Source organism: Centropristis striata, chromosome 5 (assembly GCF_030273125.1).
Source record: "Centropristis striata isolate RG_2023a ecotype Rhode Island chromosome 5, C.striata_1.0, whole genome shotgun sequence".
In the NCBI taxonomy this organism is placed as follows: Eukaryota; Metazoa; Chordata; class Actinopteri; order Perciformes; family Serranidae; genus Centropristis; species Centropristis striata.
The window spans coordinates 27,288,139-27,306,192 of NC_081521.1; the positions used below are offsets into that span (position 1 = coordinate 27,288,139).

General features: G+C 38.9%; 1 protein-coding gene across 2 annotated transcripts in view; it reads right to left on the reverse strand.

Annotated features, from left to right (window-relative positions):
• Window positions 1-18,054, reverse strand: part of LOC131971059 (helicase ARIP4-like) — a 110,530-nt gene that overhangs the window by 28,153 nt on the left and 64,323 nt on the right. The window lies entirely within an intron of this gene.

The following is an 18,054-nucleotide window of genomic DNA, read 5'->3' on the forward strand; positions in this document are numbered from 1 at the left end:
CAGCTGAAACAACTCTTAGTTGAACAATTTATTTATATTCTAAACTCCTTTCTAAGTTCAGAATAACTTGTTGCTGAACAGCCAAAGTGGCTGCTATACTCCCACTCCCCTGCACTTACTACATATTGGAAGTTGTTGTCTAAATTAAGCTTCAGAAGCCTGCCTGCATGTCTGCCTCATTAGGAAACACTCGAATCCAACAGAAAAAGGTGTTATCTTAAGGTGAAAATTGGAGTTGGAGGGCCGATTGTTGCTTGGCGACAGAGTCAAACTCAAATATTCGACTGCTAGTGATGAGGAGAAACTGCAAAAAAGAATAGAAAAGCAAAATAATCGTGACAATACGTAGGCCCAACGAGATGATACAAAAGCACGAAAAGCAGTCGACCTCCATCAACGCGGTGCCACACTGAGGAGAGAGAGTGATAAAGTGTCTTCATGAATGCTGAATCATCGGCAGTCAGCAAGTGTCACAGAGCAAAGAAGCACCAGCAGCAATTTTTCTGAGCCATTAATTTGTACGGTTGGACACTCCCTGTGGGTTAGAGACTTTGCTGCTGCTTACAGAACAACACAACATGTACTTGAGAGATATGCGGATGCAAAGAATGTGAGGCCATCGGCAACTAAATCATGGGTATTGTGTGTGTGTGTGTGTGTGTGTGTGTGTGTGTGTGTGTCTCAGAGGGGGGTTGCAGTGGGGAAATGTCTTCTGCGACCACAAGGTTATGTAACCATAACTACGTATATGTAAAGTGTTTATATAACTCCTCGCATTGCTCTGACGAACACAACACCGCAACGATGCTCTGAACGTGTGTGTGTGTGTGTGTGTGTGTGTGTGGCATTCCCTCAAGTGTGTCAGCATCATTTTAAGGAGAAAGTGAAATTAAAGATAAAAACACCACAGGGAGAAAAAAAGAGAAACCAAACATTGCGTACCCTTACACTGTTAAAAAAACAAAAACTATTTAATTTATGAGTGAATGGATTTTCTACTGTAAATTGAAATGTAAATATCAGCAAAAAATGTAATTTAGACTGAGTAGTCCCTTTAATTTTTTTTGGTAATTGTTTCCTTGTGACATTATGCTACTTCTCCTTTAATTTTACATGAAAAGAGCTGTGTTTTCTACTGTTTGTACTATTCCTTGATTTATGGTAATTAAAAACCTCTACTAATTTTACGCCCTATTTCTGATGCAATTTGACAGTGTTTTACAGTAATTTCTCCAATTTCATTTTATTTTTTACAGTGTATGCATCCACAGAAAAGCAGCATATAAAGGCCTCACAATGGCCCTCATTTATCAAACGAGCGTAGAAACGAGCGCAGATCTGAGTGTATATTTCGTCTTACGACAGGGTCCATGTGTGATTTATCAAACAATCGTATCTCTCCAATCACAGCGTAAGAATGATCGGCTGTTGATAAATATGGCGGCTCGAAACAAGCGTCATTTAAATGTCACACCCTAATATATACCCGATTCAGATGACTCGTCTTCAGAGTTCAGCGCAGACATGAGATCTGATCGTATCCTCCAAATTGATAAATGCTGAGGCTTGCGTATAAATCTTACGCCCACTTAACGCTAACTTTCTGACGTACACTCGTTTGATAAATGAGGGTCATTGTGTTTCCCCTTCAACTCCACTAGAGTCTGACATATTTGTGTTGCTCTTAAGTGTGAAAACCCTTTAAACCCTCACTTTGATAAATCCAGGCTGTTTCTGGGCTCTGAACAAACTGTGAAAACAGCTTGAGACTGCGACGAAAGAAGGTTTTCTTGTAAGAGCAAAAAAATAAAAGTTCTCTGGAACAGATGGATAAACGGCTGCCCTCGAGCTCAAACACAGGTAAGGATTATAATCTGTAAAAGTCGTCCTATAACATATTCCCCCGCTGCCAAACTTATAACTACTATATACTAGGACTGGGCAATATGGACCAAATGTCATATGCCGATATATTTAGGTCGTCTTCTGATCGGAAGGTTGGTGGTTCGATCCCTCACCATGGCAGCTACATGTCGAAGTATCTCTGAGCAAGATACTGAACCACAAATTGCTCCCAATGCTGCGTTCATCGGTCTGTGAATGAATTCCCAATGGTGGCAGGTGGCACCAGTGTGCCTTGGTAGCCTCGGCCACCAGTATGAATGTGTGTGTGAATGGGTGAATGAGCGTAGTGTGTAGTGTAAAGTGCTTTGGACAAAAGCGATATATAAGTGCACTCCATTTACCATATTTAGGCTGAATATCGATATATATCCCAATATTTTATTGCAAATTGAGAGCAAATGTTCAGTCAAAGTCAAAGCCAAATATGACATGTCACAAGTAGTTTTATTGAAACCGTATAAGTGAACATAAATACTGTATATCAACAGGAGTACCTTTTAAAAAAATCAAAGCTCCATGAAGTGCACATTTAAATAAAAAAGCAAAAAAAGCATTTATATATAAAGAAAGAAAAAAAAAAACTATATACGGTAACAGTACACCGTGTTCTCATGGTTTCTGAGAAAACTATGAGCTGCTGAACTGAACATCCACTGTTTTCTGTGTGTGTGTGTGTGTGTTTTCTTTTACAAACAAACCCGACTCTTAGTGTGTGAACTCTCCAGCTTCTGCACTGACCCACATACTGAAATGACAGAAGTGGACAGTCTGTCTGTGTCCCGCCCTCTTGTCCTCTAACTGCCTACGTAAGCAGATTATAGATGACGGCAGATATTTACTACAACGCAGCAGAGGATACTCCATGTTCACGTTTCACACACACACACACACACACACACACACGCGCACAGAGGACAAACTGTCTGGTTATCCAACACAGATGGGGGATTCCAGGAAGTGGACAAGAAAAGCAGGGATACAGAATTCATTGTAACAGAGAACTTTTCCTGGATTCCACTTAGAAATATTAATCAGTTATTTGTCCTCTGGAAGCTTAAATACGTCTATTCTCTCATAGTTACTCAACACACTTTGGGAAACTTAAATGGCAATTGTGTAATGTCTGACTTTGGAAATGCCAGAGAGAGAGAGAGAGACAGAGAGGGCAGCTTTTGTTGCAAAACCAGCCTCCGAGGCAAAATGCCAGATGAGCAAGTTCCTGATGAGGTCATCATTGATTAATGACTTGATTAACTGTCTCTTATGTCATTAGCATGGATGAATTAATAAATATAAAATCTGTCGTGCCGATCATTTGCCATCAACATACAGTCATGGAAGAAATTATTAGAACACCCCTTTTTTTCAGTCTCTTGTTCCATTTTCCATGGTTTTCTTGATAATGATTTAGGTTATTATCAAGACAACCATGGAAAATGGAAATTGGCTAGATATCAGCTCTAATATGAAACTCTTATGAGCTATTTTTGTTGTTATCATTATATTTGTCCAAACAAATGTACCTTTAGTTGTACCAGGCATTAAAATGAAGAAAATGAAGAAATTGAAATGAAGAAATTGAAGAAAACAAGGTTGGTCTAGTAATTTTTTACAAGACTGCATTTGTGACGTTTGATGCTCACGAGACAAAATCTCTTAAATAGTGTCTTTCTGGTCTTTTACCGATTCATTTTCTTTCTACCATCTTCACAAGTGAAAGATTTAGATTTACAGGTTTTAATGGTCCTGTCTGACCGGGTCCGTCCTCTCCATCTTCACATCTATCCCTTCCTCTTTTTCTCACCCCTCACTTTTTTCCTTCCTCATCTCACTCTGATTCTACCTGCTGACACCTTCTTCTCTCCATCCTCCTCCTCTTCTTTAATTAACTGGCTGCACATTTCTGAAGTTAATCTACTTTCATTTCTCCTTCACACCTCTCCTCTGTCCTCACCTCCTCTTCTACTTCTATCCATATTTCTCCTCATTCTTTTTCCAGTCTCATCTCCCATCTTACCTCTCTTTCCTCTCTCCCCTCTCCCAGGTACATGTTGGAGCACGCTCACTGGGCTGTCGTGTCCCATTTCTTACATAACCTGCTCCCGGTTTGGTTATAAAACACAGAATAACGCCTCGCAGGGCAGGAAGAGGTTCTTGAGACATTTGGCATGCTGCTGTCATTACACGGTGTAATTACATCCATCTAGTTGATAACATGATAACTGGTTCTTTGACGTGCTGACATCACGTCACAAAATACAGTACGCCTTTTGGCAATGGAGGGTGACAGATGAAGCGATTTTAATTTAATTATACCGCAAAGGTTGTGTTTAAGGAAATTACAAAATGATGCCCTGAGACATTCTATTCATTGTGTGGTCACTTTGCTTCTTAATAGAAAGTTTGAAGAGATATTTAATATGCATCTATATTTTTAAAATACATAGTAGCAGACAATAATGTGATCACATCCTTCAGAAAAATAGTTCATGAAAAATTTGTGATGATGCTCAAAACATTTTATCTAGCAATGTTTAGACAATGAGAGATAAACGTGTTTTAATGGAAAATTCCCCTTATTTTTGACCAAAGTTCAATGAAAATTATTACGATTTTAAAATATCCAGCTAATTACAGAAAACAAATGGGAAGTATTAGGGTACTATACTTGTATAGCAAACTTTTTAAGTACTAATGGAGCTGCCTTATAGGAGAAAAACTGAAAATGAATAAAAGAATAAGGGTAAAAACTGGATTTTGGGGGAGAGCAACTACAGAGAGATTAGTATTTAGCAGTATTGGCATTGAGGTTGTCCTATATGTAGCAATATGAAACTATTTTTTACAGAATACAGCTTTGGTTGACTTAGAAATGGTGTTATATAATTATTTTATTCAATCTTTATTCAAATGTTCAGAAATTGACTGATACTAAAAATACAGTATTAGTATAACAGTTGATTAAGCTGTTTATTTTATCCTAAATTATTTTCCTTTTAACAGTTTTTTCTAGGTTTGGTTAACAATATAATAGACTATTTTAAATGTAAAAGTATATTAAATATTTTTAAATAACCCCGCGATCCAGCCCCGGATAAGCGGACGAGAATGGATTTTTAAATAAAGTTATTCATGCAAGCAGCCTCCTGTAGCTTCAGACGTAAAAATGTCTTTGCAGACGTGAATGTGATGGCAAAACAGAAAACGTCAGGAAAAAGGAAGCCTGATTTTATCTTACACTAACTGATTGCATCTGATTTAATGAGCCGTTTATCGCGTTGATCCCCTTCTGACATTCCCACATAAGAACGGGGACAAGTCAGGGATGTGGAGCTGTGAACGAGGTCAGTAGGTCGAGGTCAACACTGACACTCTATTCTGACTGTTATTTCCACTTTGAGGTGCCTCAAGAGGCGACCTGATAAGATCATCAGGTAGCCTAATAAGAGCCCCATTTGCTTCTCTCTCACACACACACACACACACACACACACACACACACACACACACAGTCTGAGTCTCACTCAGACAGAAAGTTGCTCTCTAACAGACAGACAGGCCACCGACGCTGAGGCTGGTCGGACGAGGGGGGACGCTTATGTAACTGCTGCCTCTGGCTGTTACACAACCAGCATGTTCACAAGAACCTCACGTCCTGCACTAACGCACACACACGCACGCACACACACAAGATGTACCGTGTCATAGAACACACTGGAAAGAGCTGGCAGACGAACACAGTGACATTTAAGGAACATCTAGACTTTTAGACACACAGTGGCAGATATGCTGGGATGAATATGTGTGTGTGACAGTACGTGTGTGACAGTGTGTGTGTGTGTGTGTGTGTGTGTGTGTGTGTGTGTGTGTATGTTGTCAGAGTTGGGATTTTCCTTCCCGCTCCTGCTGCTGGGAAGAGTTCATAATGTTCTCTTACATTTACGACTGTTTTTAAAAGTGACAAGAAAAATGTTGGCGAGGATTTCAGGTGGACAGACAGATTTATGATCACATAAAATAAACAGATCAATAAAACAATCAAGAACAAGATAAGACTGACAAAGTTTATTCCAGATGTTTGTAGTTCTAAACACTCTGTTGTTTGGCATCTCATGAGTTTTTTGTGTACATGAATCATCGAAAGTAGCGAAAAATACCCAGAATAACTTCCCAGAAACTAAGCTTTTATCTTTAAATTACATTGTTTTGTCTGCCGCACCCAGAGAAAAGCAGCAAATGTAAAAAAAAAACTAAAAAACTAAAAAAACTTGGCAGCGGTAAAGATGACAACCTCTTACAGAAATGTATGTTTTATTTACAGACTGCTCAAAACACTTCCACGTGTTTCTCGTGTTATTCTGATCAAAGTGTTTGCAGGGGTGAACTGAGGAAAACTATCGCAAAGATCAGACGTGGAGACACAAACCGCAGGGAGAAGAAAAAAGAAGCTAAAAAATAGTTTCGGAAAACAGCTGTGGTTTCCTTCGCAAGACAAACCGAGATTTAACTCGGTTACATAACTTGCCTTGAGAAAGCCAAAAAAAAGGACAAACACAGCTCTCGACAGGGCTACACACACACAAACAGACACACACACAGACACACACACACACCTCTCTTATGTAACAGACTGCCCTGAATGAGTTATTAAGGCTGCTTTATTAGAGCGAGGCAGGTGAGTTATGAAACCCTCCCACTGTGTGTGTGTGTGTGTGTGTGTGTGTGTGTGTGTGTGTGTGTGTGTGTGTGTCCTTACTTAAGTCCAAATTGGGGATTTTCATCAGCTCACACACCAGTTGATTGGGGACACCATTGCCATTGAGGACGAAAACCACGGTCCCCAATTAGATTTCATTGCAGTTGCATTCAGCATGCTCCAATATGGGTTTCTGTCTGAAAATCTCCATAGTCCCCAAAACTTGTTTTTGTCAGATATTTTGTGTGTGTGTGTGGTCCTGACTCCACTCCCCCCACCAATCTGTGTATGACTCTATGTTCCCCCTAGTGGAAGTGTGTGGAACTGCCGACCCCAAAAGTAGGTTACACGACAATAAAATCATAGAAGGGAAATATGAACCTGGAAGCCTACATAGTAAATGATAACTTAGCAAACAATAACTTAACAAAAAATAAAGTCTGACTGTGAAATGAATATTCATAAGGATTTATCTAGTTCTATCCATAGCTAGAAATGTAGCTGGCACTGCAGTAGCATGCATATACCAGTGCTACATGCTACATGCTATCTGCTGAAGTGATGTGGATTTGTCTAGGGCTTTTTTAACTTTAAATAAACTTAACTTGCTTAAAGTTAAGTACAATTGTGAGACACTCAGTCAATTTTGTGAAACCTAATTCCTCAATTTGCACTAACTTGAAGACCGTGTTGGCATTATTAGCCAAGTCTATGTGCACTCTAATGCATTGCAAGCTCTTGGAAGCACATAGCTACCATTACTGAGCCTACTTCTCCAAACCCTACTGTAGAAGTTGTCTGTTGTCAACATGAGTCAATGATCACACAGAATGTACATAACTGCATCTAATCCGTGTCTTCAGTAACTGGCAAGTGCAATACAGAACCCAAGGGAAAGTTAACTAGACCTCCGTGCATTCTGACTGGATGAGAGTACACAGTACGGTGGCTCATGACAGTCAAACAGTGAGAGTAAAAACAATGCTGAATGTCGTTCTCTGAAGTGTATCAGTTCCTGTGTATCCAGCTGGTTTATCTTGCTTTAAGAGCATTTATATGCATAACAGTAATGCATTCATGTTCAGGAAATTTTGTCCATGCAAATAGAGCTATTCTTGTTATGTTTAACAGTGATATGGATCTACTGCTGTTAAAGTACTAGACATTTATTGTGGTTTTTATTTTTTTATTATTTCAGACTGCTATTATCAGTGTGTAACAATACTGAATATCAAGCTGGCACAATACAGAATTCAGTACACCATCTTCATCCCCCCTTCATTCTGTCCTGGCCGACACACCATCTTGTTTAGTTGCACTACCCCTCCATCACGAACCAGTGCCTACCCAAAACCTCCCCAATATTAAAGTTATTCTAGGTCTTGTTACGCGGTTTCTAAGCTAGTCACGTACAACAAACATCTCCTCACGATCCACTGGCTGTCTGTCCTCTGAATATACTGTGAAAAACCTTGGTCTCTGTGAACAGCCCAGGCTCCAAAACATTGTGGTCCAGGCTGCACCAACCAGCCAATCACTGACAAGAAGGATTGGGAGTTTGCATGCATGCACATGAAGGAGGGTTGGGGGAGTAGAGTAGACGAGAAAAGTTAGCTAGAGGACTGTCTTTTTTGATATGGCTGACACAGGACCAAAAAGGAGACATTCAGATGCTCATCTGGCCAAGAACAGGGAAAAGAAGAAGGAACAAGCCAAGTCTGTATTTAAATGCTCTAACCCTTATGCGCATTCATGTCAGGGAGTACGAGAGGGGGAGAGGTGGAGATGGGAAGGGGCAAGCTAGCTCCATTTTGTTCGATACCATTTTTCAACGTCAACAGAAGTGACATCAACCAACCGTGCTTAGAGTACCTTTAAGCTTCTGACTTTTTTGTGACTGATTTAATTTTTTTTTTGGTCATTTGTTATGCTCTGTTTTGTTTGCCTATTCCTGACATGATGATGAATTAAACTTGATCCATAGAGTTCCCTGCCTGCCATTTCCTGCATTGGTTTCAACCTCCTTGCTCTCCTTGATGACATCTTACCTATGTTAATTTCATTATTATGTTGCTGTTAAAAACATAGCATTGGGGTGTCCTGGTGGCTCACACCGGTAGAGCGCTTACCATGTAGGCTGAGTCCTTGCTGCGGCGGAGCTGGGTTCGAATCCGGCCTGAGCTCCCTTTGCTGCGTGTCTTCCCCTCTATCACCCCCCTTTTTATCTCTGTCGGTATGAACCACCAATGGAGCAAACCATGTTGATAGCTTGCTATTGCTAGTTAGTCTACATAGATCTTCTTTGGACCCACGTGCCCCCAAACAACCATTTTAAAATAGTTTAAAAAGGCGTATGCAGCCTTTTGTTGATACAAAAATTATTAGAGTTAATTAACTTACTGACGTTCCTGCTTTATCAAAAATAAACATCATTTTAGGTGTGGATTTTGGTCAGTAGTATTTAGTTTGAGGGAACAAAAACAAAGACAAACACTGTATAATGACTGACAACAACAGAGCCTTGAACTCTGAGTATAGAACTAATAATGTATGTCTAAATGTGAAGAACTTGTTAGCTGCAGTATCTGCAGTATCTTAATGTCAAACAGATCACTAAGGTTTGGAATAAATCATAATAACCTTCTTCACAAAACCAATATCAGGATATATTTCCCCATTATTTAGAGTCACATGGATCCAAATGTTCTGGGATAGAGGTATTATGTTTTCATACCATGCATCCTTCATTTTTGTCTTTCCTAAGCAGACTTAATCTATTCTATTCATCTATTATATGTATTAACTCCATTTTCTGAACAGCAGTAAAAGCTTACGGTATGGTGACAAAGTTGATCTTTTGTTGTCTTTTTTGTTATAATGTAATCTTGATTTAACTAAAGGTGAATGGAAGTGAAACAATTTTTTCTTGACTTCTATATTACAAATCAAGCCGACTGCTTTAATCACTGTTCTAATAAACTACTGATAACATAGGCCCTAATTATCAATATGCTACATGCTATACAGGGTAGGATATAGCACTGCTGGATGAGTTTCAGTATTCTGAAAATTGTAAACAATACTGCATACTGGGTGAGCAGTATTTGTGAGTGTAGTTGAACTTAATACTACTACTACTACTACTACTACTACTACTACTACTACTACTAATAATAATAATAATAATAATAATAATAATGTTTATTATTATTATTATTATATCTTTATAGCTATTCTCTAAAAGGTCTGTACTCTTGTGACTTATGCAATAAATAATAGTCACCACTGACTAAAGTGTAAAACACTCATATAATGCACCATTCAATCCACACACGACTACAAAAATAAGATTAACACCGCCTCCAATAAGCAAAACTACATTGTAAAGTCCGCCCCCGCCCCCCCCCTCCCCCACTTCCGAAAGGTAGCACGTGCGTGTCTTCCCGGCAGGTCTGCGCATGTGCCATGGTCAGTGTCGCACAGAATGCCAGCAGGATGCCACGGAGGAGGAACATTTTAAGGTAAGCAAAACGTTTTATTGAAACAACAGGGTTTTGTGCAGTGTGCCAACATCCAGCCGTTTAATGACTGACATCCGTAAAAAAATAAATAAAAAAAAGTGCTGCTTCCTAGTTTCTGTTGAATTGGTGCTGATGACCGGACATTTAAGCTTGAGCGCTAATGGCCGTAACACCTGCTGTTAGCTAGCTAATGCTAAGTAGTGGGAGCTTGTGGTGCTGGAGTTCGTAGCAGGGTTTAGCAGTTAGATTACCTGTCACTGCAGCATGCAAGTTAAGGCCAAAGAGTTTTGTCGCCATTTGTATTAAAGATCCTGGTCCTGACAGTTAAAGGTAATGCAGCATATCATAGCTGCATTAGCTATGCAGGCTAATTGTGAAGTAAGCTAGCAGAGTGAGTCTCGGACACAGGTGCACTACTTAGTTTGGAGAGAAAAAAAGCGCACGGATTAGTGCCAGTCTTGGTGAGCCTTATTCTGTGAATGTTATTACAGTTTGTGATTAAAAAAAAATTAATTATACAGTCTTTCGAGGAGGGGATGCGTTATTGAATTTTGAGTAGATTTTGCTGATTGCAGTGATAAGAATGATCCGCTATTTAACGTTAGTTCTTGGAGGGTCTTGCACTAAGCTTTTCAATCAGGTGTGGTTTAAACTTTGCTACAAGCCAATGTGTTTAGTGTATTGTAATGAAAACACATTGTTCCAATTATTTAATTGAAATTGTGTTCCAGGACTGTACATTGTCAGATTTTAAAGGGGATCTATAAATAACTTTAATATATCCATCTTGTGTGTATAATATAAATAAGCAATGTGTTTGATAGAAAAGGGTTAATACTTTAATGACCTTCACATTGCATTTGCTTTTTAAGAGGCTTTTATTATGAGGGTTGATAGTCTGCTTTAGTGTTTAGGTATGGTATCAATACAAAATTATGTCCAAACATGTATGAAACTAATGTTAGTTAACTGAGAATCTGTTATCTAATCTTAGTGAGACTCATAGATAAGTATTCTCTCCAACAGGTAGGATGGCTAACATTGGAAGTTCAATGGAGAGAGTGAGGAAGAAGAAACGAGTCACTCCACAACAAGATGCAGAGCAACACATTCAGCTGAAAATTGATAAGGCTGGACTCGAAGAGCGTTTTATCAATCTGCACAAAGGTTAGTTTTTGTATTTTTGATTTATCTAATGTTTTTCTATTATTATTAAGTCAACACTGCATCTGATGCATATCTCATTTATTAAGGTAACTTTGTTAATAAGTCTATGTGGATTGGGAGAGCTGGATTATGCAGTATTTTTGAGCCATTTTGGTAATATTTGGTTAAAGTTTCTGTACATACATGTAATGAATCAGATGCTCAGAGAAATAACTCCACCCAATGCTGCTGCACACCCTGTATTTTTTTCTTGCTACAAGGTCCCTGTCTCTATGCAGAGTCTTCATGTCTGCATTATGATGCATCTTGTAATGTCCACACTTCCATTCATTACTTGTTATATAATTGTGAATTTAGTAATACTCTGTGGTTTTGAAAACTTCCAAGGCACACACAGACTTTGCTGATGGCCCACCATCTAACACAATATTGTTGCACAGCTTTGCTATAGCTCCCAGAACAGTAGATTCTGATTTAAAATATGGCATGCTGCTGTAGTAGATGAAAAATATTGATATGGTGTTTTATTTTTCCTTATTTTAAAGGTCGGGGTGTTTTTGCTACTGAGGCTTTCAGAATAGGAGATTTTGTGCTTGAATACCGTGGCAAACTTCTCAAACAGGACGTCCCCCTTTCTTTGAGGCACTATGATGACACAGAAGCAGTGTTCCTGTTTGATTTTCAGTGGAAAGGGAAAAATTATTGGTAAGTAAGAGTGAATATGCCCTTCCCTGCAGGTGTAATCCGTAGGAATGCATGACATGGGCAGTTTTCCCCCTTTTTCCATGCAAATTACATTTTAAAAATCCACAGAAACCACTGATGGAATATATTACAAACAGGAACGTTTAATGTGGAGAAATGTTGCAGGGACGACTTGAACCATCATACTGGTGTCATTGTATGCATCAAAAGGTGCGAATGACACATTCTTGAAATGCTTTAGAGGAGCTTTTAAAGTATTGAGGTATATATGGTGTATCGTGATACTGCCTGAAATTATCATGATATTATTAGGCCATATCGCCCAGCCCTTATCTGTACAGTTTTCTACCCAGGAAAACTCAAATGAGACATTTGATGGTTAAACATGGTTACTTCACGAGCACTTGGATTCTAGAGTTCTGTGTCTTCACTGGCCTCATGTAAAATGGATATTCACTCTAAAATAAAGTACATTTTGTCAGGTGAAAGGGTCAAAGACGAATAAGGATTTAAAATGTGAAAATATATGACAGTGTCTAAAAATGCCTATTTAAGCTCTTTCTATGTTTATTAGACTGTTCTGTATACAACTCAACAACAGAGAATAACTTTAAGAATTAAATTTGCGTATTTTTTGTGGATTGTATGCAAAATGTATGAAAAATGTCCTTCCTGGGTAACGGGAATGGATTTTAAAATAATTCAAATTTCTACCATTGTTAGCTTATAAAAGTTAATAGATATCAATTTTTAGAGTTAAACAAACAATTACTGCTCAGAAAAACATAGTTTTATCAAAAATGTTTGCGATATATTTGGTTAGTTATACTGGAATGGGCTTATTAGGTGCTCTTGATCGTATAATCTTTCATGCCAAAAAGAGAAAAAAACTGGAAAATGTATTAGAATACTTTACAGTAAAGGCAAAAATATTTGTAATTGTATCCTCAACTCAAGAAAACCTGATTGTGTAAGATAATATTACATTTTAGGTTAGATTACTTCACTGCATCACTGTTACCCGGAATGACATGCTGTTATCCAGGAATGACGTACTGCAAGATTTCAAAGTTTTTCACGACTCATGAATATATCTTTTCAACAGTCATACATAGTACAAAGGGAGAGACACTGAGAACTGTTAAATATTTGAAAAATAATTTTTCAATCTTAATTTCAAAAACAGAACTGACCGTTTAACAGAAGACAAGTCAGGTTGAGAAAGAAAGAAAGAAAGAAAGAAAGAAAGAAAGAAAGAAAGAAAGAAGGAAAGAGAAAGAAAGAGATGGAGTCAATTTGACCCTTGAGGACGGTATGAGGGTTAAATGTAGGCATTTCATAAATTAATTTTGCTGGCATTTCATAAATTGTGTGCGGGGGGTTAACGACTCTGCCTTTTGAATGATCACAAATGAGGCCTAACATTAATTTTAATGCTAGGCTCCAAACAAATCTTCATAACTCAAAACTGAGGATCTCACTATGTAAATTCATAAATTTTCAGAAAGAGTAGGACCTGATGTATGTAGGGATGTACTGTATAAAGTGTTCATGTAGTATGAAATATGTGGACATGTTCATAGTTCAAACTTGGAAGAAGAAGGAAATCTTAACTGTTTCTATCATGAATTGAAGAAAAAATACAACTAAACATCATAAAATATCAGACACACATAAGCCTATTATTAATATAATATTACAATATCAACTTGATGCTTAAAAACTGACAAAATACGAAATAAAATACTATATTCATCAACATGTCCATTGTAGATAACAGAGGACATGTCCTGGGTAACAGAAGATCTTCGTTATCCAGGGAGGACATATTGTTATCCAGGGAGGACAAAGGACAGCTATTTTCCCGCCAAAACTTGGCTAAACAATGGCCTAGATAACTAAAACATAACGTAGTCTTCATCACATCAATGATAGATTTCACATGGAAAAGCCATTTTTTAAATAATAAAGCCAGCATATGTTTTATAAGCGTTATCCAGAAAGACACATGATTTTAGGACATCATACACCAGTGACCAAAAAGGTCCAAATATCAGCATTTAAAGAGAGACTTATTGACCTTTCAAGAAGTTGTCTGGGTGCATCAGAGTCTTCTTGATTATGATGTAGCTGGTCAAATGACTACAGAAATGCTTTATGGGTAATGGTGGAATTTCAATGTCTGTTACCCAGTGAGGACATTAGGGAAATCCAAAAGTGCGGACAAAAGTATTACTTGTGTAAAAATGTAAAATAGCCTTGGGTTGTTACTGTATTAGTAGGTATTATTCCAAACAACACCACAATTATGCCCAAGTAGATTATGTATACATTTCTTAATTTTTTTTGCCATTTTGTCAAATTTTTATAGTTAGATTTAAGCCCGGACGTTACTCAGGAAGGACATTTTGGTACTTTTGAGCACCATAGCTCCTTAAATGTTTATTTCTTACAATAGGTAATGATATAAGTAAGTAAAGAGGAGTGAGTTGGAGAACATAATGTAGTGTTTTAAAATGTTTATTTATTTATTACATAATAAATATGCTTCGGAACCTGAAATTGAGACGTCTCGTCTTTGACCCGAAAATTGAAATATAGTGTAAATCTTCATTTAATCAGCCCCAGTAACGGATATTGTGATGCTTTCATCTCTACAATAATCCTTCTTGAAAAAAAACACCAGTTGATGGTAAAACTGAGAAAATCGCAGCGCCCAGCACGAGGTTCATGTCATACTTCAGTGGCTTGCTCAGCTGTTGAATTAAACTTTCCCTTCTCTCCTGTCTTTCTTTATCCAAATTTTACGTTTTTTTTAACTGTCTTACTATGCTGAACACTGTATACAAACCAAGTTAGCAACTTTTGGTCTCAACTTTATTGTTCTTTTTCTTAAGTCTTGATGCATCAGTTGAAGACAAGTCGCTTGGAAGGCTGGTGAACGATGACAACCGAAAGCCTAACTGCAAGATGAAAACTATTGATATTGTTGGGATGCCACACCTATGCTTGTTTGCTATAAAAGACATTACCCCAGGTGAAGAAGTAACATACAACTACGGCGATGCAGACTGGCCTTGGCGCAAACAGGTACACCAGCATTTGAGTTAAATTGTGATGCCATTTATTTTGGTTGTTTGAGTATGAATGTAACGTGCCTTTCCATGATGTATCCTAGAGTTGGGTGGTATCCAGCTTTTGATGCCTTAAAGCCTGGCATGAATTTAACTTGCTTGAACGTCTCATAACACTGAGCAGTTAAAATGTTCCCAGACGTGACATAAATGGAGCCACCTACATCCTCACACACTTAAGTTCAAACTTTAAGTCTTGTTGGTTTCTTAAATTGTATCCTGTTTGTGTTTCCAGCAGAAATCATCACCTGAAGTCTGGAAGCAGACTGTGGATGAGAGTGACAGACCTCAGGTAGGAGCCACATTACTGCATAGACTACTTAATTCCTCAGGGATGAGACGGTATTGGTAATCTGTGTTGTATATAGTGGGTAAGTGAGCATGAATTACCTCCCAGCACTTCTCTTATGGCAGCCCAAGTAGTCTGTGTCCATAAGTACTTCTCATGTCTGTGTGTCTGCTGTTGGGATGGACTCTGTCTGTCAGTTACCACACTACAAGTATGTCTAGACTGACAAACTGGTGTCTAAAGGTTTCATCTAACGGACGTCCCCAATTGGGTTTGGTCAGCAAGTGTGTGTGTTTTGAACGACCCCAAAAGTATGTCTAGACTGACAAACTAAACTAAGTTTAACTTGCTTGAACGTCTCATAACACTGAGCAGTTAAAATGTTCCCAGACGTGACATAAATGGAGCCACCTACATCCTCACACACTTAAGTTCAAACTTTAAGTCTTGTTGGTTTCTTAAATTGTATCCTGTTTGTGTTTCCAGCAGAAATCATCACCTGAAGTCTGGAAGCAGACTGTGGATGAGAGTGACAGACCTCAGGTAGGAGCCACATTACTGCATAGACTACTTAGTCCCTCAGGGATGAGACGGTATTGGTAATCTGTGTTGTATATAGTGGGTCAGTGAGCATGAATTACCTCCCAGCACTTCTCTTATGGCAGCCCAAGTAGTCTGTGTCCATAAGTACTTCTCATGTCTGTGTGTCTGCTGTTGGGATGGACTCTGTCTGTCAGTTACCACACTACAAGTATGTCTAGACTGACAAACTGGTGTCTAAAGGTTTCATCTAACGGACGTCCCCAATTGGTTTTGGTCAGCAAGTGTGTGTGTTTTGAACGACCCCAAAAGTATGTCTAGACTGACAAACTGGTGTCTAAAGGTTTCATCTAACAGACGTCCCCAATTGGGTTTGGTCAGCAAGTGTGTGTGTTTTGAACGACCCCAAAAGTATGTCTAGACTGACAAACTAAACTAAGTTTAACTTGCTTGAACGTCTCATAACACTGAGCAGTTAAAATGTTCCCAGACGTGACATAAATGGAGCCACCTACATCCTCACACACTTAAGTTCAAACTTTAAGTCTTGTTGGTTTCTTAACTTGTATCCTGTTTGTGTTTCCAGCAGAAATCATCACCTGAAGTCTGGAAGCAGACTGTGGATGAGAGTGACAGACCTCAGGTAGGAGCCACATTACTGCATAGACTACTTAATTCCTCAGGGATGAGACGGTATTGGTAATCTGTGTTGTATATAGTGGGTCAGTGAGCATGAATTACCTCCCAGCACTTCTCTTATGGCAGCCCAAGTAGTCTGTGTCCATAAGTACTTCTCATGTCTGTGTGTCTGCTGTTGGGATGGACTCTGTCTGTCAGTTACCACACTACAAGTATGTCTAGACTGACAAACTGGTGTCTAAAGGTTTCATCTAACGGACGTCCCCAATTGGGTTTGGTCAGCAAGTGTGTGTGTTTTGAACGACCCCAAAAGTATGTCTAGACTGACAAACTGGTGTCTAAAGGTTTCATCTAACGGACGTCCCCAGTTGGGTTTGGTCAGCAAGTGTGTGTGTTTTGAACGACCCCAAAAGTATGTCTAGACTGACAAACTAAACTAAGTTTAACTTGCTTGAACGTCTCATAACACTGAGCAGTTAAAATGTTCCCAGACGTGACATAAATGGAGCCACCTACATCCTCACACACTTAAGTTCAAACTTTAAGTCTTGTTGGTTTCTTAAATTGTATCCTGTTTGTGTTTCCAGCAGAAATCATCACCTGAAGTCTGGAAGCAGACTGTGGATGAGAGTGACAGACCTCAGGTAGGAGCCACATTACTGCATAGACTACTTAGTCCCTCAGGGATGAGACGGTATTGGTAATCTGTGTTGTATATAGTGGGTCAGTGAGCATGAATTACCTCCCAGCACTTCTCTTATGGCAGCCCAAGTAGTCTGTGTCCATAAGTACTTCTCATGTCTGTGTGTCTGCTGTTGGGATGGACTCTGTCTGTCAGTTACCACACTACAAGTATGTCTAGACTGACAAACTGGTGTCTAAAGGTTTCATCTAACGGACGTCCCCAGTTGGGTTTGGTCAGCAAGTGTGTGTGTTTTGAACGACCCCAAAAGTATGTCTAGACTGACAAACTAAACTAAGTTTAACTTGCTTGAACGTCTCATAACACTGAGCAGTTAAAATGTTCCCAGACGTGACATAAATGGAGCCACCTACATCCTCACACACTTAAGTTCAAACTTTAAGTCTTGTTGGTTTCTTAAATTGTATCCTGTTTGTGTTTCCAGCAGAAATCATCACCTGAAGTCTGGAAGCAGACTGTGGATGAGAGTGACAGACCTCAGGTAGGAGCCACATTACTGCATAGACTACTTAGTCCCTCAGGGATGAGACGGTATTGGTAATCTGTGTTGTATATAGTGGGTCAGTGAGCATGAATTACCTCCCAGCACTTCTCTTATGGCAGCCCAAGTAGTCTGTGTCCATAAGTACTTCTCATGTCTGTGTGTCTGCTGTTGGGATGGACTCTGTCTGTCAGTTACCACACTACAAGTATGTCTAGACTGACAAACTGGTGTCTAATGGTTTCATCTAACGGACGTCCCCAATTGGTTTTGG